Here is a 9,121-nt window from a genome sequence, read left to right on the forward strand (position 1 = left end):
TTGAAAACGGAAATCACAAACACCGGACAGAAACTATATCATTCATATGTTCATGCAATGGACACACCCATCAACTTGATGGGCAGAGACATGTTGTCAGCATTGAGAGCCCAGATATTGTGCGGCGAGGAAGGACTTACAGCGACATTTCCTGACGGACAGGTGTTGGGATGCTCCCAGCCTGTGACGCCTCGGGGTCAGTGGTTGATGGCACCACTCCCCACAGTACCAGAAACGGCACGAATCTACTGGGCAAGATTGAATCCTGAGACTCCGTTTGGGGGAGGTGTCTACTCCACGTACCTCTTGTGGAAACCATGGATCCAGGCATTGGCACCGTACCACCCCCCAGTGGATCAATTGCATTGCACTCTATATTATGATAGGGAATCAGATGATATATGTAGAGATGCGTTTGGAGAAATTGAGGGAGATGATTGGACATTACAATCACCATGCATCTTTGTGGCCCCCCGAAGGGGTGGCAGCATATGTACAGTTGTCGCAAGAGCAAGAGCAATGGTATCGAATGAGTGAGGAAGGTTTGCCTCACGTGTCGTTGGCTGTGTCGCCAGGCCATGAGCCCCGCCAATTGGGGCCCATGGTGAAACGATTAACACAACAACATGACTGGATGATGACTGAGATTCCAGATGTGTGGCATTCGGCCGCAACCAAAAGTTACAAAATAATGGCAAAAATGGTAGATGAGTCAGACCTTGAATTGGTCTTCCTGGACCGCCATCATGGGCGGGAACAGACGGACCATGAGTCTGCACAGGCGATGCTGGATCAAATGCCACAGACCTTGTGGTCACAGGGTCCATATGATGTTGGTTTTTGTCATACGGTTCAGCCGATCCAATTGGAAGTTGATTGCTCCAGTCCGGTCCACCGTCCTCAATATCGATGGCCAAAGGAAGCAGACAAAGGTATGGAGGACACAGTGGCAGGATTGTGGGATGCGGGGGTGTTGGAGACGTCAGCGTCCTCTTGGAACACACCTCTGAGGCCGGTCCAGAAGGCTGATGGGGTGACATGGAGAATGGCCCACGATTTGAGGCCAGTGAATGACATAACTATAACTCCAGTTTTGTCAGTCCCTGACCCCCATCGCATCCTGTCCTCCCTGGACCCTCAGAAACGGTGGTATACAGTAATTGATTTGGCGAATGCATATTTCTGTTTACCACTGGCTGAGTCAATACGACACGTGTTTGCATTTTTCTACAAAGGGGTGAAATTGCAGTACAAACGACTCCCACAGGGCTTCAAAAATTCGCCGGGAATCTTTAATCAGGTATTGAAGGACTTGTTATTTTCATGTGAACTACCCCAAGGCTCAGTGCTCCTGCAGTATGTGGACGATCTCCTCATTGCAGCCGAAACATCCAACCAGTGCGTGAAAGCCACACAAGCAGTGCTGTTGAAGCTTGCTGACCAGGGCTTCAAAGTGTCTAGGAAAAAGTTACAGTGCTGTCGTAAGTCGGTGATTTTTCTGGGGCGTGTGATTACACCAGCCGGTTTGGCCATGTCCCCGGATCACCGCAGCTCCATCTTGCGACACACGTCCAGAGACAGTGCAAGACATGTTGTCTTTCTTGGTATTGTGTGGCTACAGCAGAGCCTACATCCCATGTTTTGTGGATAAAACAGCAGGCTTGCGGGCCCTGGTCAAACAACAAGGGGTCAGAAATTTGAAGGCCACATTGCAGTGGACCCCTGAGGATGATGCATTGTTTGTGCAACTAATTCAGGAATTAGCATCAGCAGCAGCTTTGGCTACCCCAGATTACACCAAGGTGTTTCATTTAGATGTGGCCATTAGTGAGAAGACAGTGAATGCGGCATTGTACCAAAGACAGGGGACAAACAGGGCAGTGTTATTGTATTATAGTGTGCCATTAGACGGAATTGAACAGAAACAAGCAGACTGCGTTAGGTACGCATCGGGCCTGGCAAAGGTCCTACAGAAAACGGCTCATATGATCATGGGGTATCCTGTCCAGGTGCTAACAGACCATGCGGTGTCAGCTTTTGTCGCATCGGCAGCATTTACATTGACACCCCTAAGACAAACACGGATGATGAAAACATTGACGGCACCAAACGTTACGTATGTGCATGATGGCGTGAACATGGCTGACCACCTCCTGGAAGGGGCACATGAGTGTGCTCTGAAAGTACAAAAAGATCAAAAAGTCCGTGAGGACTTGTATGCGGAACCATTGGAAGGAGGACGGGTTATGTTCACGGATGGGTGTTGTTGGCGTGCCAAGGAGGGGACACTCCACGCGGCAGCGGCAGTGGTGGAGTGGACAGGTTCTTCTGTCCTCCCGGTGACATCTCAGAAGTTGACAATAAAACCCTCCGCCCAGGCGGCTGAGGTGTTGGCTCTGGTGTTGGCCTTGGAACAGTGTCCAGGACAGCAATTAACTATATATATACTGATTCGGCGTATGCAGCGTGTGCTGCCCTGATTGACCTAAAGGGGTGGCTCAACAATGGCTGGCTAACAGCGAAAGGCAAAGAAATTGCTCATAAAACTTTAATGGAGCGATTGTATGAAGCAATTAAGGGTCCCCACCAATTGGCAATTGTAAAGGTCCCGGGACACTCAAAGGCCAACACCATGATGACAAAGGGTAATGAGAGGGCGGATGCTCTCGCGAAAGAAGTGGCTGGGTACACCCCTCAGGGCGAGATGATGTTAGCAACCACGGCTGTGGTCTGGGACGGGGAACCCCCGGATCTTCCAGTGGCACCCGCAATTACACTGGAGGACATTATGGGCGCACAAGGTAAGTCGTCGCCGGAACAAAAATCTATGTGGATCGCATCAAAGGCGGTCAGGCGATCGGATGGTCTTTGGGTGGGACCCAGAGGCCAGCCGGTCCTCCCTGAAGGACAACTCATGACCTCGGTGTTGACTGAGGCCCATACAGTGGCGCATGTGGGGCCTCAGCCAATGCTTCCAAAACTTCGTCAGTGGTGGCATCCGAGGTTGCGGGAGGTGGTCTGGCAGTTTGTGGCGGCTTGTGAATTATGTCAAACATTTAATGCACGACCGACATTGAAACCCAGACCAGGAACATTCTCCCCTGTGGCCTGGCCTGGAGCAGAAATTGTAATTGACTTCACGGACATGATTGACAGGGTCAACGGGAAGCGGTTCCTTCTGGTCATGGTGGATTCTTATTCACGCTGGCCGGAGGCGTATCCGTGTGCAAGGGAAGACACCGCCTCAGTCATTAAAGCATTGGTGAATCATTATATTCCGACACATGGTTTTCCTGCGTTAATCAGATCGGATAATGGGACACATTTTAACAACAAAGCAATGGCTAAAGTGGAGGCGTTGTTGGGGCTGAAGCATCGCTTTGGGTGTGTGTATCACCCCCAGAGTCAAGGCAAAGTTGAGAGATATAACAGAAATTTGAAAGAAAAAATGGCTAAGATCATGGCTCAAACAAAAATGACGTGGTTGCAAGCTTTGCCCCTAGCCCTGTTGGTCGTCCGCCAAACTGTTCACAAAATCACAGGTTTTGCGCCATTCGAACTGTTAACTGCTCGCCTAATGCCGGGGCCCGCCTCCACCTTGGTCCTGCCAGCTGACGTACCGACACCTGATTTATCACACGCTGAATACTGGAAGTACCTTCATTCACTTGTATCCAGTGTGTCTACGCAGGTCACAAACAAGGCGGTTGCAGATTCATCACCAGCATTAGTGGAGTCGGACATAACTCCGTACGTCTACCTCCGGGTGCTTTCCCGGAAGTGGACTGAACCTCGCTGGAAAGGACCGTTTAGGGTTCTGGCTAGAACTTCACACGCAGTTCAATTGGAAACTAAAGGACAAAAGTGGTACCATTACTCACAGTTGCGCCCGGCCCCAGACTTTGTGCCCGCCAATGGTGAGCTTAAAGGTTGACCGCCCGGACGGGCAGGTCAAGAGAGGGAATATGACGATGGCAAGAATTGGATCAAAGTCGGACTCGAAAGTGTCTGGACAAAGACGACGACAATGCAAATGTTTAACGTTATGGACTATTTTGCTTGCTGGCTTGTGTTTTGTGTGGACTATGTTGATGGTGCAGGATGACAGACGGAATGGAGTGAAAGGAGAACGAGTGATGGTGTATCATTCCTGGAATGGAACGGTATGGTATGAAGCAGAGCGAGATGGTGGTAAGACGCTGACACAGACACAACAATTACTGCTAAATCTGAAGTGTAAACAATCGACACAGGTGAACGTTTGGGTGACAATTTTGAACTGGACTCAACAATGGCTTGATTTGTTAGATAAATTGGACAATTATAAAACACGGTACCAGGACCCACAGGAGCCAAGGAGGAGAAGAGAGGTAAAGTCAGAAAATGAGTGGGAGAAAAAGGGTTACCAGCCTTGGATAATAGGCTGGGCATACAATAATTCGGTGAGAGTAACAGTGGCTCCTAAAACAACTACCCAAGTAGATATACCAATAAAGGCACTGAGAGGTTTTCGGGAAGCGTGGTATACATCAGTGATGGCTGACATGTCAGTAGTAACTGGAGACATGTTCCCGGGTCATTGGTGGTATATAACAGGACACGTGACAATGTGGGGATGGGATTCCATGGTTACCACACAGGCGGGTGATTATTGGGCACCATCAAAGAATAATATTGCTAAGTATTTCCATAATAAGATTTTCCTAAGAAAAGAAGGGGAGATATTGAAATTGACAATTGCAATGGGCAATAATTCAATTGCGCCACCACAACAAGAGGTGTTAGTGCTTAACACATCATGTTGGGGGTTTAAGTTGTGGGCATATTCATCTGGAAAAGATCCATATTTTCCAATTATCATTTGTGAGAATGGGACTATGACAAAAGGGGAAACACCAGCGTTAAATAATTATACACGTCAAACGGGTACCACAGCCAGAACAATGACGACAGTGGATGACTGGTTTATGATTCACACAGGTATCTCTATGGTTACGAATAATTGGCTCCTAATGGCTGAACAGGCCGCTCACAACACTAACGAGAATTGTTTGGTATGTTTAGGTGCAAGACCAGTTTTGAAGATCATGGCAGCAACTGCTGTATCCAAAAACTGTCTCTTTGGTTTCCTATATAACAAGACTATGCAAGGAGAGTGCAGCCAATTGGACTCGGCCTTTCCACTGACAGATATGGAAAAGGGAAAGCCCATTTTTGACACCCATGTTGCACAACAAAATTTCACCTGCCTAAATTTAAATGGGACTGGCCCTGGGATTGGAAATATCCAGGAGTCATGGTGTAATGAAAATGTGTCTTTGCCAGCAGGAATCCCTCTCGCTCGTGCTGATGTTTGGATATGGTGTGGAGCGAAAGTGTTGTACGATAGGCTTCCCTCCAATGCCTCAGGTAAGTGCGCCCTAGTAACGCTGATCATGCCAATTAGTGTAACAGCATTAGACATGGCCGGAATAAATTGGGAAGGCGTTGGACGATGGGGAAGAATCCCCTTCCTTGTGAGGAAGAAAAGGGACATGCAAGAATGGTTAAAGGCAGGAGACCCCACGTACATGGATGCAATTGGAGTTCCGAGAGGGGTCCCTGATGAATACAAATTGGTGGATCAAGTGGCGGCAGGATGGGAGAGTATTTTCCTGTTTGTTACTGTAAACAAAAATGTGGACCGAATTAATTATGTCCACTACAATGTCCAACGATTGGCGAACTTCACCACCTCGGCACTCCAGGCAGTGCATGAGCAATTAGCAGCCACGTCTCTTATGGCATTTCAAAATAGAATGGGTTTAGATATGGTGTTAGCTGAGAGAGCAGGAGTATGTGGCATTTTTGGGGATCAGTGCTGTACTCTGATTCCCAACAATACGTCTCCTGACGGGCGTCTTACTAAGGCATTGGAGGGTCTGCGCACGCTAAGTAACAAAATGAAAGAGCACTCAGGTGTGGACACCAGTTGGTACTCTGACTGGTTAAGCGGCCTTGGCAAATATAAAAGCTTGATTGCATCAATGCTGGTTTCTATCGCTGTGTTTACCGCTATTATGGTGTTATGCGGATGTTGCTGTATTCCATGTTGTGGAGTATGAAATGTATTCTTATGCTTTTTACTAGTCAATAGGTTTATTTAGTGTAGTCACTAGAATAGAATTTTGCATGGGCTAGCGGAAATTTCCGTCCGTGACACCTATGAGTTGGGGGCGCATCATCTACCATGACACACCCTTTTCTTTGTTCACATTTTCCCGCCTATAGTTTGTACCTATGTCACATGACCTTTGTTCAATAAAACTGGCAGACTCTGTTGGAGGGAGCAGGAATCTCAAACTGGCTAAGCTAAGAGGTGAGTGCATCTTTTGGCGCTGGCTACTCTGACTTCCTCCTTCAGCTGAAGCTAGTTAAAAACTCATCATGGCCGACTCTGTGTGCTTCCTCTAATTCGAAGTTATTGAATGTTAATCGATTAGATCCAACATTTTCTGGTGCCTTAGAAACCCGGGAGATTCATTTCTGAATTTTCGGACCGCGGTGGACTGAAAGCCGAGAATACTGACGTCAGCTACTCTTACTTTAAAAGAGAGGGCATTTCGGTCGATCGTGGCCCGTTTGAAGAACGAACCCCCATCGAAAAGGAGGAGGCACAAGAGACGGTAAGGGGATGTTTAAAATTAATATTTAGGACAAGTCTGGTGGGAATCCCGTTTTTCCAATCGTGAGAAAGTCGAAGAAAAACGCCTCATAAATCGGGGATAAATGCATATCGTTGGGGAGTATGTATGTCAAAAAAGAAGGTAATACACAAGGTATGCGGCGGACATACACTTCGGCCATAAGTTACGTTCGTAAGGCAAGCTGGTGACGCGGCTTTAACCTAGGGGGTGAAATAGTCCCTCGGTAAAGGATTTCTGGAGATTGTCAAAAATAAAGCTTCCAAAAATACTGCACCCGATGAGTAAGAAAGCGCTAGCGCTCGATTAAAAAGTATAGTACTACTATTATATAAACCAGAAGCGTTTGTTAAGAACCGGAAGTAGGCCGTGACGCGCTTTATGTCGCGCTCGGTACGCGCTTGGTATGCGCTCATGAATCGAGAGGATTGAAGAGAATAACGGTTAAAAAGACGGCGTAGACGGATAAATAGGATAATAAAAGATAAGTATTAAAGAGATAATAAATTAGATGCGACGTCCCAAGAGAATCGCCGTAAAATATCGCCTTAAATGTATTAATAGCGTAACATGTGACCATTGTTTAAAAAAAAAAAAAAAACGTTCAAACAAAGGGACGTGAAGTAAGAAGATGTGAAATTCATGCTGAGAGATTTTCCTGATGATTGAAGAATGAAACAAAAACATGGTTAACATGCTTGTGAAGATTCTGGACAGAAAGGATGAGGAGCTGCTTTAGCTGGTGTTTTTCCTCAAGAAACTTTCTATCTTCATGGAGAACAAGAATGATATGTTTTTCACAAGTTCAGGTAATAGTCACACATTTCAAAATTGGGGCCCTACCTATGAACATCATTGAACATGAGCTCAAGAGGTACGACTTTTGGCAAGATGAGCTAAGAGGAAGGCCTATGAGGAATTCTCAGAGAACCAAAATCTGAAGAAGGAACATGAGAATTCCCTTAAAAAGTCTGCCTGCTTTTGAATCTTGCTGAAGACACAGAACAAAGGAAGAAAATGGCCGAAAAATGTGGGGCCAGGCAAGAAGCCCATTTTACGGCCAGCCCCCCCTTCACAGATTTTGACACCCCTCACCCGCCAAGCCATGCACACCCATAGTCTACTGCCCCATTCACACCTAACAAAGGAGCACAAGCTGAACAAAGTCGCTGGCAAGGAGGACTACCACAAGATGGAGTCAGAAGAGAGGAACCAGAGCACGCAAATGCCACTGCAGGTATGAACCTAAATCACTTGAGTCCGATTGTCTCCCCACAGGGAGGGGGAGGGAAAGAGAGAGAGACAGAGAGATGACAGTGTTGTAATATATTAGTGACAAATTATGGGTCCTTTATTAAACACTGAAATTTATATTAGGAAATGCCTAGTGAAAGGTTATTTTCCCTAAATTTTAATTGAGGTAACAGTGAGCACAGAAAATGGCTCTTATTTTAAATAAAACCGCCTTCTTAGAGCGGATAGGAATTCAGCCAGAGCTTTAACTATTTGTTGTAGAAATATGAGAGTGATTTGCGATTTAGACTTAAGTTTTAAGAATCATCCAAATTATTAATGATATCAAACATGAAAACAATGCAGAAATGGCATTTATCCAAATTATTAAGTAAATTTAGATAAATTAAGGATAGGCATGATTTCCCTAGGACGGAAGAGGCATGAAATGTTTTTCGGTGCACAGAAAGACATTCCTTGTTTTGCCCGGAACAGGTGAAATATGCTTTAGCGTGGGTCATATTAATGACTATTAAGATATTAATTGCATTAGCATCAAACAGTTGATGTCAACCAAACAACATTAACCTATTTCTTTTGAGAATGATTAGGCTGATAGCACAGCAAAAAGGTGGTTAGCTGCCAAGAAGCCCCAGACTGGGGATGGCTCTTCACCAGTGATAAAAAATTGCAGACCACTGATTTCTGAAAATGAGTGTAAATGAATGGTTGTTTGTTTGTCTTTTTGTGTTTCTAATTGGCCGACCATCAAGATATAATCAATCAGATATCAAGGTGGAAAATGATTTAGAAATTTGAAATCAATTTTTGATGAAAATTATGGAAAATTGTTTAGTCAAATGAAATTTTAATGGTGAAAGCAGCAGTACTCCAAACGTGAAATTTGAAGTGGAGAAACAAATCTGCTATGCAAAATTTAGGAGCACTGAAAAGACAGTGCTTGATACCAAATTCCAAAGTACTATTTGTTAGGTTCATCCAATTGTAGGTTTATCCTTAGGCTTTTCCGTGTTCAGCTTTCAATAAAAAAGGCATCTGTAGTCATATCTACATTTAATTCTTGCAAGAGAGAATACATCCATCCGCGTCTCCGGCCAAGATCATTCTAACCACTCGAAGTCCGTTTCGCTAATTTAATCATAAGATTTTCACGCTATGCCCCACAGAAGTCTAAACATTCGTAG

The sequence above is a fragment of the Stigmatopora argus genome, chromosome 21 (genome assembly GCF_051989625.1).
Source record: "Stigmatopora argus isolate UIUO_Sarg chromosome 21, RoL_Sarg_1.0, whole genome shotgun sequence".
NCBI lineage: Eukaryota > Metazoa > Chordata > Actinopteri > Syngnathiformes > Syngnathidae > Stigmatopora > Stigmatopora argus.